Raw genomic sequence first — 17,615 nt, forward strand, 5'->3', positions numbered from 1 at the left:
GCACCGCTGGCTCTGCCCTCCTGCCTCCGCTCTTGCACAGGGGGAGGCGGCGCCCTCTCTCCCGGTCAGCAGAGGCTCCTGGGGGGGAAAGCTGCCTGGGGAGTGAGGGGGAAGGAAGAGGCCAGCTGGCTCTTCAGAAGCACCGCTGGCTCTGCCCTCCTGCCTCCGCTCTTGCACAGGGGGAGGCGGCGCCCTCTCTCCCGGTCAGCAGAGGCTCCTGGGGGGGAAAGCTGCCTGGGGAGTGAGGGGGAAGGAAGAGGCCAGCTGGCTCTTCAGAAGCATCGCTGGCTCTGCCCTCCTGCCTCCGCTCTTGCACAGGGGGAGGCGGCGCCCTCTCTCCCGGTCAGCAGAGGCTCCTGGGGGGGAAAGCTGCCTGGGGAGTGAGGGGGAAGGAAGAGGCCAGCTGGCTCTTCAGAAGCACCGCTGGCTCTGCCCTCCTGCCTCCGCTCTTGCACAGGGGGAGGCGGCGCCCTCTCTCCCGGTCAGCAGAGGCTCCTGGGGGGGAAAGCTGCCTGGGGCTTGAGGGGGAAGAAAGAGGCCAGCTGGCTCTTCAGAAGCACCGCTGGCTCTGCCCTCCTGCCTCCGCTCTTGCACAGGGGGAGGCGATGTCTTCTCTCCCGGTCAGCAGAGGCTCCTGGGGGGGAAAGCTGCCTGGGGCTTGAGGGGGAAGGAAGAGGCCAGCTGGCTCTTCAGAAGCACCGCTGGCTCTGCCCTCCTGCCTCCGCTCTTGCACAGGGGGAGGCGGCGCCCTCTCTCCCGGTCAGCAGAGGCTCCTGGGGGGGAAAGCTGCCTGGGGCTTGAGGGGGAAGAAAGAGGCCAGCTGGCTCTTCAGAAGCACCGCTGGCTCTGCCCTCCTGCCTCCGCTCTTGCACAGGGGGAGGCGATGTCTTCTCTCCCGGTCAGCAGAGGCTCCTGGGGGGGAAAGCTGCCTGGGGCTTGAGGGGGAAGGAAGAGGCCAGCTGGCTCTTCAGAAGCACCGCTGGCTCTGCCCTCCTGCCTCCGCTCTTGCACAGGGGGAGGCGGCGCCCTCTCTCCCGGTCAGCAGAGGCTCCTGGGGGGGAAAGCTGCCTGGGGCTTGAGGGGGAAGAAAGAGGCCAGCTGGCTCTTCAGAAGCACCGCTGGCTCTGCCCTCCTGCCTCCGCTCTTGCACAGGGGGAGGCGATGTCTTCTCTCCCGGTCAGCAGAGGCTCCTGGGGGGGAAAGCTGCCTGGGGCTTGAGGGGGAAGGAAGAGGCCAGCTGGCTCTTCAGAAGCACCGCTGGCTCTGCCCTCCTGCCTCCGCTCTTGCACAGGGGGAGGCGATGTCTTCTCTCCCGGTCAGCAGAGGCTCCTGGGGGGGAAAGCTGCCTGGGGAGTGAGGGGGAAGGAAGAGGCCAGCTGGCTCTTCAGAAGCACCGCTGGCTCTGCCCTCCTGCCTCCGCTCTTGCACAGGGGGAGGCGATGTCTTCTCTCCCGGTCAGCAGAGGCTCCTGGGGGGGAAAGCTGCCTGGGGCTTGAGGGGGAAGGAAGAGGCCAGCTGGCTCTTTAGAAGCACCGCTGGCTCTGCCCTCCTGCCTCCGCTCTTGCACAGGGGGAGGCGATGTCTTCTCTCCCGGTCAGCAGAGGCTCCTGGGGGGGAAAGCTGCCTGGGGCTTGAGGGGGAAGAAAGAGGCCAGCTGGCTCTTCAGAAGCACCGCTGGCTCTGCCCTCCTGCCTCCGCTCTTGCACAGGGGGAGGCGATGTCTTCTCTCCCGGTCAGCAGAGGCTCCTGGGGGGGAAAGCTGCCTGGGGAGTGAGGGGGAAGAAAGAGGCCAGCTGGCTCTTCAGAAGCACCGCTGGCTCTGCCCTCCTGCCTCCGCTCTTGCACAGGGGGAGGCGGCGCCCTCTCTCCCGGTCAGCAGAGGCTCCTGGGGGGGAAAGCTGCCTGGGGCTTGAGGGGGAAGGAAGAGGCCAGCTGGCTCTTCAGAAGCACCGCTGGCTCTGCCCTCCTGCCTCCGCTCTTGCACAGGGGGAGGCGATGTCTTCTCTCCCGGTCAGCAGAGGCTCCTGGGGGGGAAAGCTGCCTGGGGCTTGAGGGGGAAGGAAGAGGCCAGCTGGCTCTTCAGAAGCACCGCTGGCTCTGCCCTCCTGCCTCCGCTCTTGCACAGGGGGAGGCGGCGCCCTCTCTCCCGGTCAGCAGAGGCTCCTGGGGGGGAAAGCTGCCTGGGGCTTGAGGGGGAAGGAAGAGGCCAGCTGGCTCTTCAGAAGCACCGCTGGCTCTGCCCTCCTGCCTCCGCTCTTGCACAGGGGGAGGCGGCGCCTTCTCTCCCGGTCAGCAGAGGCTCCTGGGGGGGAAAGCTGCCTGGGGAGTGAGGGGGAAGGAAGAGGCCAGCTGGCTCTTCAGAAGCACCGCTGGCTCTGCCCTCCTGCCTCCGCTCTTGCACAGGGGGAGGCGATGTCTTCTCTCCCGGTCAGCAGAGGCTCCTGGGGGGGAAAGCTGCCTGGGGAGTGAGGGGGAAGGAAGAGGCCAGCTGGCTCTTCAGAAGCACCGCTGGCTCTGCCCTCCTGCCTCCGCTCTTGCACAGGGGGAGGCGGCGCCTTCTCTCCCGGTCAGCAGAGGCTCCTGGGGGGGAAAGCTGCCTGGGGCTTGAGGGGGAAGGAAGAGGCCAGCTGGCTCTTCAGAAGCACCGCTGGCTCTGCCCTCCTGCCTCCGCTCTTGCACAGGGGGAGGCGATGTCTTCTCTCCCGGTCAGCAGAGGCTCCTGGGGGGGAAAGCTGCCTGGGGAGTGAGGGGGAAGGAAGAGGCCAGCTGGCTCTTCAGAAGCACCGCTGGCTCTGCCCTCCTGCCTCCGCTCTTGCACAGGGGGAGGCGATGTCTTCTCTCCCGGTCAGCAGAGGCTCCTGGGGGGGAAAGCTGCCTGGGGAGTGAGGGGGAAGGAAAAGGCCAGCTGGCTCTTCAGAAGCACCGCTGGCTCTGCCCTCCTGCCTCCGCTCTTGCACAGGGGGAGGCGATGTCTTCTCTCCCGGTCAGCAGAGGCTCCTGGGGGGGAAAGCTGCCTGGGGCTTGAGGGGGAAGAAAGAGGCCAGCTGGCTCTTCAGAAGCACCGCTGGCTCTGCCCTCCTGCCTCCGCTCTTGCACAGGGGGAGGCGGCGCCTTCTCTCCCGGTCAGCAGAGGCTCCTGGGGGGGAAAGCTGCCTGGGGCTTGAGGGGGAAGAAAGAGGCCAGCTGGCTCTTCAGAAGCACCGCTGGCTCTGCCCTCCTGCCTCCGCTCTTGCACAGGGGGAGGCGATGTCTTCTCTCCCGGTCAGCAGAGGCTCCTGGGGGGGAAAGCTGCCTGGGGAGTGAGGGGGAAGGAAGAGGCCAGCTGGCTCTTCAGAAGCACCGCTGGCTCTGCCCTCCTGCCTCCGCTCTTGCACAGGGGGAGGCGATGTCTTCTCTCCCGGTCAGCAGAGGCTCCTGGGGGGGAAAGCTGCCTGGGGCTTGAGGGGGAAGAAAGAGGCCAGCTGGCTCTTCAGAAGCACCGCTGGCTCTGCCCTCCTGCCTCCGCTCTTGCACAGGGGGAGGCGATGTCTTCTCTCCCGGTCAGCAGAGGCTCCTGGGGGGGAAAGCTGCCTGGGGCTTGAGGGGGAAGAAAGAGGCCAGCTGGCTCTTCAGAAGCACCGCTGGCTCTGCCCTCCTGCCTCCGCTCTTGCACAGGGGGAGGCGATGTCTTCTCTCCCGGTCAGCAGAGGCTCCTGGGGGGGAAAGCTGCCTGGGGCTTGAGGGGGAAGGAAGAGGCCAGCTGGCTCTTCAGAAGCACCGCTGGCTCTGCCCTCCTGCCTCCGCTCTTGCACAGGGGGAGGCGATGTCTTCTCTCCCGGTCAGCAGAGGCTCCTGGGGGGGAAAGCTGCCTGGGGCTTGAGGGGGAAGGAAGAGGCCAGCTGGCTCTTCAGAAGCACCGCTGGCTCTGCCCTCCTGCCTCCGCTCTTGCACAGGGCGAGGCGATGTCTTCTCTCCCGGTCAGCAGAGGCTCCTGGGGGGGAAAGCTGCCTGGGGCTTGAGGGGGAAGGAAGAGGCCAGCTGGCTCTTCAGAAGCACCGCTGGCTCTGCCCTCCTGCCTCCGCTCTTGCACAGGGGGAGGCGATGTCTTCTCTCCCGGTCAGCAGAGGCTCCTGGGGGGGAAAGCTGCCTGGGGAGTGAGGGGGAAGAAAGAGGCCAGCTGGCTCTTCAGAAGCACCGCTGGCTCTGCCCTCCTGCCTCCGCTCTTGCACAGGGGGAGGCGATGTCTTCTCTCCCGGTCAGCAGAGGCTCCTGGGGGGGAAAGCTGCCTGGGGCTTGAGGGGGAAGAAAGAGGCCAGCTGGCTCTTCAGAAGCACCGCTGGCTCTGCCCTCCTGCCTCCGCTCTTGCACAGGGGGAGGCGATGTCTTCTCTCCCGGTCAGCAGAGGCTCCTGGGGGGGAAAGCTGCCTGGGGAGTGAGGGGGAAGAAAGAGGCCAGCTGGCTCTTCAGAAGCACCGCTGGCTCTGCCCTCCTGCCTCCGCTCTTGCACAGGGGGAGGCGATGTCTTCTCTCCCGGTCAGCAGAGGCTCCTGGGGGGGAAAGCTGCCTGGGGAGTGAGGGGGAAGAAAGAGGCCAGCTGGCTCTTCAGAAGCACCGCTGGCTCTGCCCTCCTGCCTCCGCTCTTGCACAGGGCGAGGCGATGTCTTCTCTCCCGGTCAGCAGAGGCTCCTGGGGGGGAAAGCTGCCTGGGGCTTGAGGGGGAAGGAAGAGGCCAGCTGGCTCTTCAGAAGCACCGCTGGCTCTGCCCTCCTGCCTCCGCTCTTGCACAGGGGGAGGCGATGTCTTCTCTCCCGGTCAGCAGAGGCTCCTGGGGGGGAAAGCTGCCTGGGGCTTGAGGGGGAAGGAAGAGGCCAGCTGGCTCTTCAGAAGCACCGCTGGCTCTGCCCTCCTGCCTCCGCTCTTGCACAGGGGGAGGCGATGTCTTCTCTCCCGGTCAGCAGAGGCTCCTGGGGGGGAAAGCTGCCTGGGGAGTGAGGGGGAAGGAAGAGGCCAGCTGGCTCTTCAGAAGCACCGCTGGCTCTGCCCTCCTGCCTCCGCTCTTGCACAGGGGGAGGCGGCGCCTTCTCTCCCGGTCAGCAGAGGCTCCTGGGGGGGAAAGCTGCCTGGGGCTTGAGGGGGAAGGAAGAGGCCAGCTGGCTCTTCAGAAGCACCGCTGGCTCTGCCCTCCTGCCTCCGCTCTTGCACAGGGGGAGGCGATGTCTTCTCTCCCGGTCAGCAGAGGCTCCTGGGGGGGAAAGCTGCCTGGGGAGTGAGGGGGAAGGAAGAGGCCAGCTGGCTCTTCAGAAGCACCGCTGGCTCTGCCCTCCTGCCTCCGCTCTTGCACAGGGGGAGGCGATGTCTTCTCTCCCGGTCAGCAGAGGCTCCTGGGGGGGAAAGCTGCCTGGGGCTTGAGGGGGAAGGAAGAGGCCAGCTGGCTCTTCAGAAGCACCGCTGGCTCTGCCCTCCTGCCTCCGCTCTTGCACAGGGGGAGGCGATGTCTTCTCTCCCGGTCAGCAGAGGCTCCTGGGGGGGAAAGCTGCCTGGGGCTTGAGGGGGAAGGAAGAGGCCAGCTGGCTCTTCAGAAGCACCGCTGGCTCTGCCCTCCTGCCTCCGCTCTTGCACAGGGCGAGGCGATGTCTTCTCTCCCGGTCAGCAGAGGCTCCTGGGGGGGAAAGCTGCCTGGGGCTTGAGGGGGAAGGAAGAGGCCAGCTGGCTCTTCAGAAGCACCGCTGGCTCTGCCCTCCTGCCTCCGCTCTTGCACAGGGGGAGGCGATGTCTTCTCTCCCGGTCAGCAGAGGCTCCTGGGGGGGAAAGCTGCCTGGGGCTTGAGGGGGAAGGAAGAGGCCAGCTGGCTCTTCAGAAGCACCGCTGGCTCTGCCCTCCTGCCTCCGCTCTTGCACAGGGGGAGGCGATGTCTTCTCTCCCGGTCAGCAGAGGCTCCTGGGGGGGAAAGCTGCCTGGGGCTTGAGGGGGAAGGAAGAGGCCAGCTGGCTCTTTAGAAGCACCGCTGGCTCTGCCCTCCTGCCTCCGCTCTTGCACAGGGGGAGGCGATGTCTTCTCTCCCGGTCAGCAGAGGCTCCTGGGGGGGAAAGCTGCCTGGGGCTTGAGGGGGAAGGAAGAGGCCAGCTGGCTCTTCAGAAGCACCGCTGGCTCTGCCCTCCTGCCTCCGCTCTTGCACAGGGGGAGGCGATGTCTTCTCTCCCGGTCAGCAGAGGCTCCTGGGGGGGAAAGCTGCCTGGGGCTTGAGGGGGAAGGAAGAGGCCAGCTGGCTCTTTAGAAGCACCGCTGGCTCTGCCCTCCTGCCTCCGCTCTTGCACAGGGGGAGGCGATGTCTTCTCTCCCGGTCAGCAGAGGCTCCTGGGGGGGAAAGCTGCCTGGGGCTTGAGGGGGAAGGAAGAGGCCAGCTGGCTCTTCAGAAGCACCGCTGGCTCTGCCCTCCTGCCTCCGCTCTTGCACAGGGGGAGGCGGCGCCTTCTCTCCCGGTCAGCAGAGGCTCCTGGGGGGGAAAGCTGCCTGGGGCTTGAGGGGGAAGGAAGAGGCCAGCTGGCTCTTCAGAAGCACCGCTGGCTCTGCCCTCCTGCCTCCGCTCTTGCACAGGGGGAGGCGATGTCTTCTCTCCCGGTCAGCAGAGGCTCCTGGGGGGGAAAGCTGCCTGGGGCTTGAGGGGGAAGGAAGAGGCCAGCTGGCTCTTCAGAAGCACCGCTGGCTCTGCCCTCCTGCCTCCGCTCTTGCACAGGGGGAGGCGATGTCTTCTCTCCCGGTCAGCAGAGGCTCCTGGGGGGGAAAGCTGCCTGGGGAGTGAGGGGGAAGGAAGAGGCCAGCTGGCTCTTCAGAAGCACCGCTGGCTCTGCCCTCCTGCCTCCGCTCTTGCACAGGGGGAGGCGGCGCCTTCTCTCCCGGTCAGCAGAGGCTCCTGGGGGGGAAAGCTGCCTGGGGCTTGAGGGGGAAGGAAGAGGCCAGCTGGCTCTTCAGAAGCACCGCTGGCTCTGCCCTCCTGCCTCCGCTCTTGCACAGGGGGAGGCGATGTCTTCTCTCCCGGTCAGCAGAGGCTCCTGGGGGGGAAAGCTGCCTGGGGAGTGAGGGGGAAGGAAGAGGCCAGCTGGCTCTTCAGAAGCACCGCTGGCTCTGCCCTCCTGCCTCCGCTCTTGCACAGGGGGAGGCGATGTCTTCTCTCCCGGTCAGCAGAGGCTCCTGGGGGGGAAAGCTGCCTGGGGAGTGAGGGGGAAGAAAGAGGCCAGCTGGCTCTTCAGAAGCACCGCTGGCTCTGCCCTCCTGCCTCCGCTCTTGCACAGGGGGAGGCGATGTCTTCTCTCCCGGTCAGCAGAGGCTCCTGGGGGGGAAAGCTGCCTGGGGAGTGAGGGGGAAGAAAGAGGCCAGCTGGCTCTTTAGAAGCACCGCTGGCTCTGCCCTCCTGCCTCCGCTCTTGCACAGGGGGAGGCGGCGCCTTCTCTCCCGGTCAGCAGAGGCTCCTGGGGGGGAAAGCTGCCTGGGGCTTGAGGGGGAAGGAAGAGGCCAGCTGGCTCTTCAGAAGCACCGCTGGCTCTGCCCTCCTGCCTCCGCTCTTGCACAGGGGGAGGCGATGTCTTCTCTCCCGGTCAGCAGAGGCTCCTGGGGGGGAAAGCTGCCTGGGGCTTGAGGGGGAAGGAAGAGGCCAGCTGGCTCTTCAGAAGCACCGCTGGCTCTGCCCTCCTGCCTCCGCTCTTGCACAGGGGGAGGCGATGTCTTCTCTCCCGGTCAGCAGAGGCTCCTGGGGGGGAAAGCTGCCTGGGGCTTGAGGGGGAAGGAAGAGGCCAGCTGGCTCTTTAGAAGCACCGCTGGCTCTGCCCTCCTGCCTCCGCTCTTGCACAGGGGGAGGCGATGTCTTCTCTCCCGGTCAGCAGAGGCTCCTGGGGGGGAAAGCTGCCTGGGGCTTGAGGGGGAAGGAAGAGGCCAGCTGGCTCTTTAGAAGCACCGCTGGCTCTGCCCTCCTGCCTCCGCTCTTGCACAGGGGGAGGCGATGTCTTCTCTCCCGGTCAGCAGAGGCTCCTGGGGGGGAAAGCTGCCTGGGGCTTGAGGGGGAAGGAAGAGGCCAGCTGGCTCTTCAGAAGCACCGCTGGCTCTGCCCTCCTGCCTCCGCTCTTGCACAGGGGGAGGCGATGTCTTCTCTCCCGGTCAGCAGAGGCTCCTGGGGGGGAAAGCTGCCTGGGGCTTGAGGGGGAAGAAAGAGGCCAGCTGGCTCTTCAGAAGCACCGCTGGCTCTGCCCTCCTGCCTCCGCTCTTGCACAGGGGGAGGCGATGTCTTCTCTCCCGGTCAGCAGAGGCTCCTGGGGGGGAAAGCTGCCTGGGGCTTGAGGGGGAAGGAAGAGGCCAGCTGGCTCTTCAGAAGCACCGCTGGCTCTGCCCTCCTGCCTCCGCTCTTGCACAGGGGGAGGCGATGTCTTCTCTCCCGGTCAGCAGAGGCTCCTGGGGGGGAAAGCTGCCTGGGGCTTGAGGGGGAAGGAAGAGGCCAGCTGGCTCTTCAGAAGCACCGCTGGCTCTGCCCTCCTGCCTCCGCTCTTGCACAGGGGGAGGCGGCGCCTTCTCTCCCGGTCAGCAGAGGCTCCTGGGGGGGAAAGCTGCCTGGGGCTTGAGGGGGAAGGAAGAGGCCAGCTGGCTCTTCAGAAGCACCGCTGGCTCTGCCCTCCTGCCTCCGCTCTTGCACAGGGGGAGGCGATGTCTTCTCTCCCGGTCAGCAGAGGCTCCTGGGGGGGAAAGCTGCCTGGGGCTTGAGGGGGAAGGAAGAGGCCAGCTGGCTCTTCAGAAGCACCGCTGGCTCTGCCCTCCTGCCTCCGCTCTTGCACAGGGGGAGGCGATGTCTTCTCTCCCGGTCAGCAGAGGCTCCTGGGGGGGAAAGCTGCCTGGGGAGTGAGGGGGAAGGAAGAGGCCAGCTGGCTCTTCAGAAGCACCGCTGGCTCTGCCCTCCTGCCTCCGCTCTTGCACAGGGGGAGGCGGCGCCTTCTCTCCCGGTCAGCAGAGGCTCCTGGGGGGGAAAGCTGCCTGGGGCTTGAGGGGGAAGGAAGAGGCCAGCTGGCTCTTCAGAAGCACCGCTGGCTCTGCCCTCCTGCCTCCGCTCTTGCACAGGGGGAGGCGATGTCTTCTCTCCCGGTCAGCAGAGGCTCCTGGGGGGGAAAGCTGCCTGGGGAGTGAGGGGGAAGGAAGAGGCCAGCTGGCTCTTCAGAAGCACCGCTGGCTCTGCCCTCCTGCCTCCGCTCTTGCACAGGGGGAGGCGATGTCTTCTCTCCCGGTCAGCAGAGGCTCCTGGGGGGGAAAGCTGCCTGGGGAGTGAGGGGGAAGAAAGAGGCCAGCTGGCTCTTCAGAAGCACCGCTGGCTCTGCCCTCCTGCCTCCGCTCTTGCACAGGGGGAGGCGATGTCTTCTCTCCCGGTCAGCAGAGGCTCCTGGGGGGGAAAGCTGCCTGGGGAGTGAGGGGGAAGAAAGAGGCCAGCTGGCTCTTTAGAAGCACCGCTGGCTCTGCCCTCCTGCCTCCGCTCTTGCACAGGGGGAGGCGGCGCCTTCTCTCCCGGTCAGCAGAGGCTCCTGGGGGGGAAAGCTGCCTGGGGCTTGAGGGGGAAGGAAGAGGCCAGCTGGCTCTTCAGAAGCACCGCTGGCTCTGCCCTCCTGCCTCCGCTCTTGCACAGGGGGAGGCGATGTCTTCTCTCCCGGTCAGCAGAGGCTCCTGGGGGGGAAAGCTGCCTGGGGCTTGAGGGGGAAGGAAGAGGCCAGCTGGCTCTTCAGAAGCACCGCTGGCTCTGCCCTCCTGCCTCCGCTCTTGCACAGGGGGAGGCGATGTCTTCTCTCCCGGTCAGCAGAGGCTCCTGGGGGGGAAAGCTGCCTGGGGCTTGAGGGGGAAGGAAGAGGCCAGCTGGCTCTTTAGAAGCACCGCTGGCTCTGCCCTCCTGCCTCCGCTCTTGCACAGGGGGAGGCGATGTCTTCTCTCCCGGTCAGCAGAGGCTCCTGGGGGGGAAAGCTGCCTGGGGCTTGAGGGGGAAGGAAGAGGCCAGCTGGCTCTTTAGAAGCACCGCTGGCTCTGCCCTCCTGCCTCCGCTCTTGCACAGGGGGAGGCGATGTCTTCTCTCCCGGTCAGCAGAGGCTCCTGGGGGGGAAAGCTGCCTGGGGCTTGAGGGGGAAGGAAGAGGCCAGCTGGCTCTTCAGAAGCACCGCTGGCTCTGCCCTCCTGCCTCCGCTCTTGCACAGGGGGAGGCGATGTCTTCTCTCCCGGTCAGCAGAGGCTCCTGGGGGGGAAAGCTGCCTGGGGCTTGAGGGGGAAGAAAGAGGCCAGCTGGCTCTTCAGAAGCACCGCTGGCTCTGCCCTCCTGCCTCCGCTCTTGCACAGGGGGAGGCGATGTCTTCTCTCCCGGTCAGCAGAGGCTCCTGGGGGGGAAAGCTGCCTGGGGAGTGAGGGGGAAGAAAGAGGCCAGCTGGCTCTTCAGAAGCACCGCTGGCTCTGCCCTCCTGCCTCCGCTCTTGCACAGGGGGAGGCGGCGCCCTCTCTCCCGGTCAGCAGAGGCTCCTGGGGGGGAAAGCTGCCTGGGGCTTGAGGGGGAAGGAAGAGGCCAGCTGGCTCTTCAGAAGCACCGCTGGCTCTGCCCTCCTGCCTCCGCTCTTGCACAGGGGGAGGCGGCGCCCTCTCTCCCGGTCAGCAGAGGCTCCTGGGGGGGAAAGCTGCCTGGGGCTTGAGGGGGAAGGAAGAGGCCAGCTGGCTCTTCAGAAGCACCGCTGGCTCTGCCCTCCTGCCTCCGCTCTTGCACAGGGGGAGGCGATGTCTTCTCTCCCGGTCAGCAGAGGCTCCTGGGGGGGAAAGCTGCCTGGGGAGTGAGGGGGAAGGAAGAGGCCAGCTGGCTCTTCAGAAGCACCGCTGGCTCTGCCCTCCTGCCTCCGCTCTTGCACAGGGGGAGGCGATGTCTTCTCTCCCGGTCAGCAGAGGCTCCTGGGGGGGAAAGCTGCCTGGGGCTTGAGGGGGAAGGAAGAGGCCAGCTGGCTCTTCAGAAGCACCGCTGGCTCTGCCCTCCTGCCTCCGCTCTTGCACAGGGGGAGGCGATGTCTTCTCTCCCGGTCAGCAGAGGCTCCTGGGGGGGAAAGCTGCCTGGGGAGTGAGGGGGAAGGAAGAGGCCAGCTGGCTCTTCAGAAGCACCGCTGGCTCTGCCCTCCTGCCTCCGCTCTTGCACAGGGGGAGGCGATGTCTTCTCTCCCGGTCAGCAGAGGCTCCTGGGGGGGAAAGCTGCCTGGGGAGTGAGGGGGAAGGAAGAGGCCAGCTGGCTCTTCAGAAGCACCGCTGGCTCTGCCCTCCTGCCTCCGCTCTTGCACAGGGGGAGGCGATGTCTTCTCTCCCGGTCAGCAGAGGCTCCTGGGGGGGAAAGCTGCCTGGGGCTTGAGGGGGAAGGAAGAGGCCAGCTGGCTCTTCAGAAGCACCGCTGGCTCTGCCCTCCTGCCTCCGCTCTTGCACAGGGGGAGGCGGCGCCTTCTCTCCCGGTCAGCAGAGGCTCCTGGGGGGGAAAGGCGGCCGGGGCCGGTCCTAGCCTCCCTAGGAACCTCACATAACACACGGAAGGAATGCTTTTTTTGTAGCCGCCAATCTGGGCATTAGCTAGGCAAGCTGCCTGCCAACTCCGTGGTCTTCCGAGGACCCTGGCCGAAGTTTCACCCGCGGAGGCTCCAGGACTCCCGATGACGGGATGGAGTCCTTTGGGCTCTTCATTTGGCTACCTAGGAGCTCCAGCCCAGCCTCTGCTGCAGTGAGTGGGGCACGAAAGTCTGGCCAGGCTTCTCGAGAGGCAGAGGTGGCAGGAGGCCGATCCAGGCGCTGCTTGTAGCCCGAAGGTTCCTCCTGGGCTTTGAGGCTCCTGGCTGCAACGGGCAGCAAAGCTGATGCAGCAGCTGGGAAAGGGGGGGAGAGAAAGGGTCCCGTTGCCCAGGTACGCGCGGGTTGGAGGGTGGAGGAAATGCCAACTTCGGGCTCCTGGTGTGGTGCGGGGCTTTGGGCAAAGGCTGGAGGGAAGGGCCTCTGGCTCCCTCTCGCCCTCCCTCCCTCCCCAGCCTCGGTTGATGCAGGCAGAAGCTCCCGCTGCCCTTTCCAAGGCCGCTGCCGGAGAAGCTGGGCGCCGGTGAGGGCCGGCGTTTTGCCTGGCTTTGTCCGGCTGTCGGGGGGGGGGAATGGACGGGGGCCTGGGGAGGAAGCCTTTTTCCCCCGACAGCTGGACAAAACAATGAAAACAGCCAGCTCTCACCGGCTTCTCCGACAGCGGCCTCGCACAAGGCAATGTGGCTCCACCTGCAAGCAAGCTAGATTGGGGAGGGGGGAGCCTGAGCGGGAACTGAGGAGGCCACGGGAGGAGGGAAGCCAGGCAAAGGCCCAGGAGAAGCTCCGGGTATTTGGGAGGCCGTTGCCTGGAGGGGATGAGATCTCCCTGGACCAAATTCTCTCCCTCCAACAGCCGAGGCTCTTTTCCATATATATATATATATATATAAACCACCAAAGACCAGATTGACCCAGACTCCATACTCACAAACACTAGAAACTTGAATTTGATTTAGGGTTTTTTGTCTCTACCTTCAATGGCTGGGGTGAGATTTTTATTTCACAAATAGGAAAGCTTACACATTTTTTTATCGAAATAAAGAAAAATTCTAAATTCTACATCCTTTCAACCTGTGCAGAAAGTAATCTTAACACTATAACTATTTTAGCTATTTTCTATAAGCTGTTTGACGACACTATTTTTTTAAACGTCCAATTTTACTTCATCTTCCTATCTTTCTTCTCTGCATCTCCAATAGATTTGCTTAAGGCTGATTTTTATCATTCTTTGCTTTAATTGCTGTATATCTCATGGATCACACTCTACAGAGCTAAAGAACTTTTTCTACAGAGTTTGATAATTTCTCTTTTTTTGGTGTTCGCTTTTTATTTTTCTTCTGTCAAAGTCTAGGTTTTCCTTTGTTTTTTAAAATAGATTTTTAAACATTCCTTCATTTTCTCTGACCCTTCCCTCCTTCTGATTCTGGGCTGCATCTGAACAGAAGAAATCAGATTTCACATTCAAATCCTCCAGTTCTTTAAAAAAAAAAAACCATTTTATTAGATTATAGAATAAAATACAAAAAAAAAAAAAACAAAGAGGAAGAAATGGGAGGAGGGGAAAGAGAAGTGGGGGGGAGGGAGAAAAGAAAAAAAAAGTGCTGACTTCAGACTCCCTCTGTTGCAGTAAAATAAAGCCTTAAAATCAAATCTCAACTTTTTATTTTTCCATAATAATATAAATGGTTTTGTAAAAACCATTTTTTACATGGGGGAGCGTGAAAAGCTCCCCCAGTACCTGGATGAATCGTCGTATCTGGGTCTATTCCAGTCGGGCTTCAGGCCTGGGTACAGCACGGAAACGGCATTGGTTGCGTTGGTTGATGATCTCTGGAGGGCTCGGGACAGGGGTTGTTCCTCTGTCCTGGTCCTATTAGACCTCTCAGCAGCTTTTGATACCATCGACCATGGTATCATGCTGCACCGGCTAGAGGAGTTAGGGGTGGGGGGCACCGTTCTACGGTGGTTCTCCTCCTTTCTCTCTGACCGGTCGCAGTCCGTGTTGACAGGGGGGCAGAGGTTGACCCCGAGGCCCCTTGTATGTGGGGTGCCACAAGGGTCGGTCTTCTCGCCCCTCCTGTTCAACATTTATGTGAAGCCGCTGGGTGAGATCATCCATGGTTTCGGGGTGAAGTACCATCAGTATGCTGATGATACTCAGCTGTACATTTCCACCCCGGACCACCCCAATGATGCCCTTGAAGTGATGTCCCGGTGCCTGGAGGCCGTGTGGATCTGGATGGGGAGAAACAGACTCAGGCTCAACCCATCCAAGACCGAGTGGGTGTGGTTTCCGACATCCTGATATAGTCAGTTGGTGCCATCACTGACTATTGGGGGCGAGTCATTGGCCCCCACGGAGAGGGTTCGCACCTTGGGTGTTCTCCTGGACTCACGGCTGTCTTTAGAAGAGCACATGACGGCCGTAGCCAGGGGGACTTTTTATCAGGTCCGCCTGATTCGCCAGTTGCATCCCTTTCTGGATCGGGACTCGTTAAATATGGTCACTCATGCTCTCGTTACTTCCCGCTTGGACTACTGCAATGCTCTCTACATGGGGCTCCCCTTGAGGAGCACCCGGAGGCTCCAGCTGGTCCAGAATGCGGCCGCGCGGGTGGTTATGGGAGCGACGTGGCGCTCCCATGTGACCCCCCTCCTGCACGAGCTGCACTGGCTCCCGGTGGTCTTCCGGGTGCGCTTCAAGGTCTTAGTTACCACCTTTAGAGCGCTCCATGGTTTAGGACCGAAGTATTTACGAGACCGCCTTCTGCTACCAATAGCCTCTCACCAACCAGTATGCTCCCATAGAGAGGGGCTTCTCAGGGTGCCGTCGGCCAAACAGTGTCGACTGGCGGCCCCCAGGGGGAGAGCCTTCTCTGTGGGGGCACCTACCATCTGGAACGAGCTCCCCCCAGAGATACGGAAGATCCCGGACCTGCGCACGTTTCGCCGTGCTCTCAAAACTTTTTTATTTCAGCAGGCCGGCCTGGCCTAACTCTCCTTTTTTAAATTTTTAATTCGTGATTTTATAAATTGGGTGTTTTAATCTGTGTTTCGGCCAAAATATTTAATAATTTTAAGTTTTTTTTTTTTAATATTTGTATTATCTGTATTTTATCTTGGCTGTTCACCGCCCTGAGTCCTTCGGGAATAGGGCGGTATAGAAATTTGATTAATAAAAAAAATAAATAAATAAAAGAAAGCAGATTTCACATCCAAATCCTCCAGTTCTCAGGGACGATAAAAGTCCCACCTCTCTTTCTCTCTAGTGGCTGCTTCTATTCCCGCCCCCTTCGTCATGACAACCTACAACCAATCAAAGAGGGGAAAGAGACGGTTGCCTGGAACCTTCCCTGCCCTCAGCCTGATGGAGAAGAGGCTGAAGAAGCCAAGCCAAAGGGGGGGGGTCAAATAAAGAGCAAAATTCAAAGCTTTGGCGGGGATGAGAAAGAGGCAAAACCTCCCAGAATTGCAGAGGGAGGGGGGCGTAAGCCCCTTCCCTCTGAAGAGGGTCTCCTCAGCTGGGGGCTCTGGAGGGGCCACAGGGGACCCCCAACTTCCTCAGAGTCACAGAGGGTCCCGTCCAGGGTCAGGCCGGCTGCCTTTTCCTCCAGGGGAACTCCGGATCCCCCTCAGAAGTCCCAGCCCTGCATGGCTTCTCCCCCACAGGAGCCTCTCCTGGAAAGACACGGAGCCCAAGCGAGGCTGGAGAAACCCCGGGGGCTGCGTCCCCCCAACATTCAACCCTGGGACCTATAAACCAGGTTAGTCTCTTCCCAGGAATGCCCCAGATCCCTTCCTCCTCCCTGGCCATCCTGGGCTTTCTCTATGGGTCTGGGCTTTGCTTTCCCCCCTGAGTGCCCCATGCATGGAAAGAGGTGGCTGAGCAACATGGAATATGGTCTCCCCCCTTCCCAGGACTCAGAAGATGGAAGTTGGATTTTGCAGATCAGCTTTCCATCTGCAACATGAGGGTCCTGAGCTCCCCTTCCCTCCTTTCTTCCCTCCCTCCCCTCCCCACATGGGGAGAGAGGCAGCCTTGATTTCTCCATCTCTTTTCACTTGTTTTTTTCCTAACCTCTCTGTGTTCATGTCTCTCTGTGTGTTTTTTCAACTATTCAATATTCTGATAACTACTTTTTCATTAATGTTTAATCTCTTCAGCTCTTTTCATTTATTTATTTTTTCTAGTTAGTTTTTTTTTTCACTAAAGTTGATTTTGTTCTTAGAAACTGGCTGCACTATTGCATCAGCCCTTTTGTGTGGTGCCCTAGAGCATTAGCTTTCAAAATAAAATAAATTTTGGTTTCAACTCAGCTGGCAGCTATTTCAGATCTGTGACATGCTCCGGCATTAACTGGCCCCCAGAGTTTTGTCTTTCATCAGTATGCAAAAAAACCATCAGATTTATTTATTTCTTCAGCCACAGGTGCCATGTATTCCCTGCATAGAGCTCCCAAACCTCTCAATTCTAGATGACCGATTTAATTCCATCTCTGCCCCTGTTATTATGAAAGACATGAGGATTATTTCCCTTTCATTTCCCTCCAGAGAATTTCCTAACAATCTCCAAGTCCAAGAACTACTTGAATTATCCAGAGATTTCTCCTGAGACGGAGAATTATGATAAAAGTTTCAGCTCTGCTGTTTGGCCGAATCCTCCAGGGGAGACTTTGGGCAGAGAAATATGGATGTTTGGGACAGGCAGAGTCTGTGCTCTTCAATCTACGTCTCCCTCCTTTCCAAATGAAGCCAAGTGTTTCTCTGTGTTTAAAGAAGGAAAGCAACTGGAGTTTCCGAATTCTTCACCTTCTTCTTTAGAAACAGGAAAGGGATTCATTGATTCATGCTATGAATTATGGATCTCCTGCTTCTGCCCCTGATGCTGCTTTTGTCCCATCCAGTCTCTGGGAAGCTGAGAATGAAATGCCCACTAAATTTCAAACTGGAGGATGGAAAACAACCACAGAGCTTTTACAGCCCAGGAGACCATCTCATTGGTTTAGTCCTCACTGGAAATGAAATATTGCATATAAAGTTGCTTTTCAACATGGCTCCTTCTCTTCAGTTTGTTTTCCGTGATTCGTAAGTCACTCAGGGTGATGAAGTTGCACTTCATGCTAACACTCTCCTTTTCTCTTATTTATTTATTTATTTATTGATTGATTGATTGATTGATTGATTGATTGATTGGTTCGATTTATATGCCACCCTTTTCCGGAGACTCAGGGCGGCTTACAATGCGTTAAGCAATAGCCTTCATACTTTTGTATATACCTCCTTAGTAGGGTGTTCTATTTTATACAAAGTCAGCTTATTGCCCCCACAAACCGGGTCCTCATTTTACGTACCTCGAAAGGATGGAAGGCTGAGTCAACTTTGAGCCTGGTGAGATTTGAACTTGCGGTAATTGCAGGCAGCTGGTGCTACTTAACAGTGCTTTAGTCTGCTGTGCTATATTGGAGAATATGTCTAATTTCCTGAATGATTTTGATTTCCATGGCTTCTCTCTTTTGTCTGATTTTGTGAAAGAGACTCAAATCGAGTTGAAGACGCTTTTATTTCATCAAGCGGGCCTCGCCTAAATCTTCTCCATTTTAAGTGTAAATTTTAAATTTTTTAATGTATTTTAAAATATAGGTATCTTAAATTACGGGTATTAATTCAGCCAAATTTATTTAATTCATTTTATTCGATTTTAAATTTTGTATATCTATGTGTTTTATTTCATGGCTGTGCCCCGCCCTGAGTCCTTCGGGAGTAGGGCGGTATAGAAATTCAATAAAATAAATAAATAAATAAATAAAATCCAAAAAGGGGTCTGAAAAAAAGCTGAAAGGGCTGCAGATTATTTTCCTCTCTCAATTCAATCCTTAATTTATCGCTTGAATAATGAATTTAAAGTAGTGGTGGAATCAGTTGTAGTTGCTGTACCTCAGCCCATTTCCATATTTGTGTAACTGATCTTTGCTTTTGGATCAATGTTGGCTTAAGGCTCAGTAGGCTTCTGCAGGATTATATATTAAAAACAGTATTTATTGTTG

This window comes from Pantherophis guttatus, chromosome 6 (genome assembly GCF_059756535.1).
Source record: "Pantherophis guttatus breed Tessera chromosome 6, ASM5975653v1, whole genome shotgun sequence".
Taxonomy (NCBI): Eukaryota; Metazoa; Chordata; class Lepidosauria; order Squamata; family Colubridae; genus Pantherophis; species Pantherophis guttatus.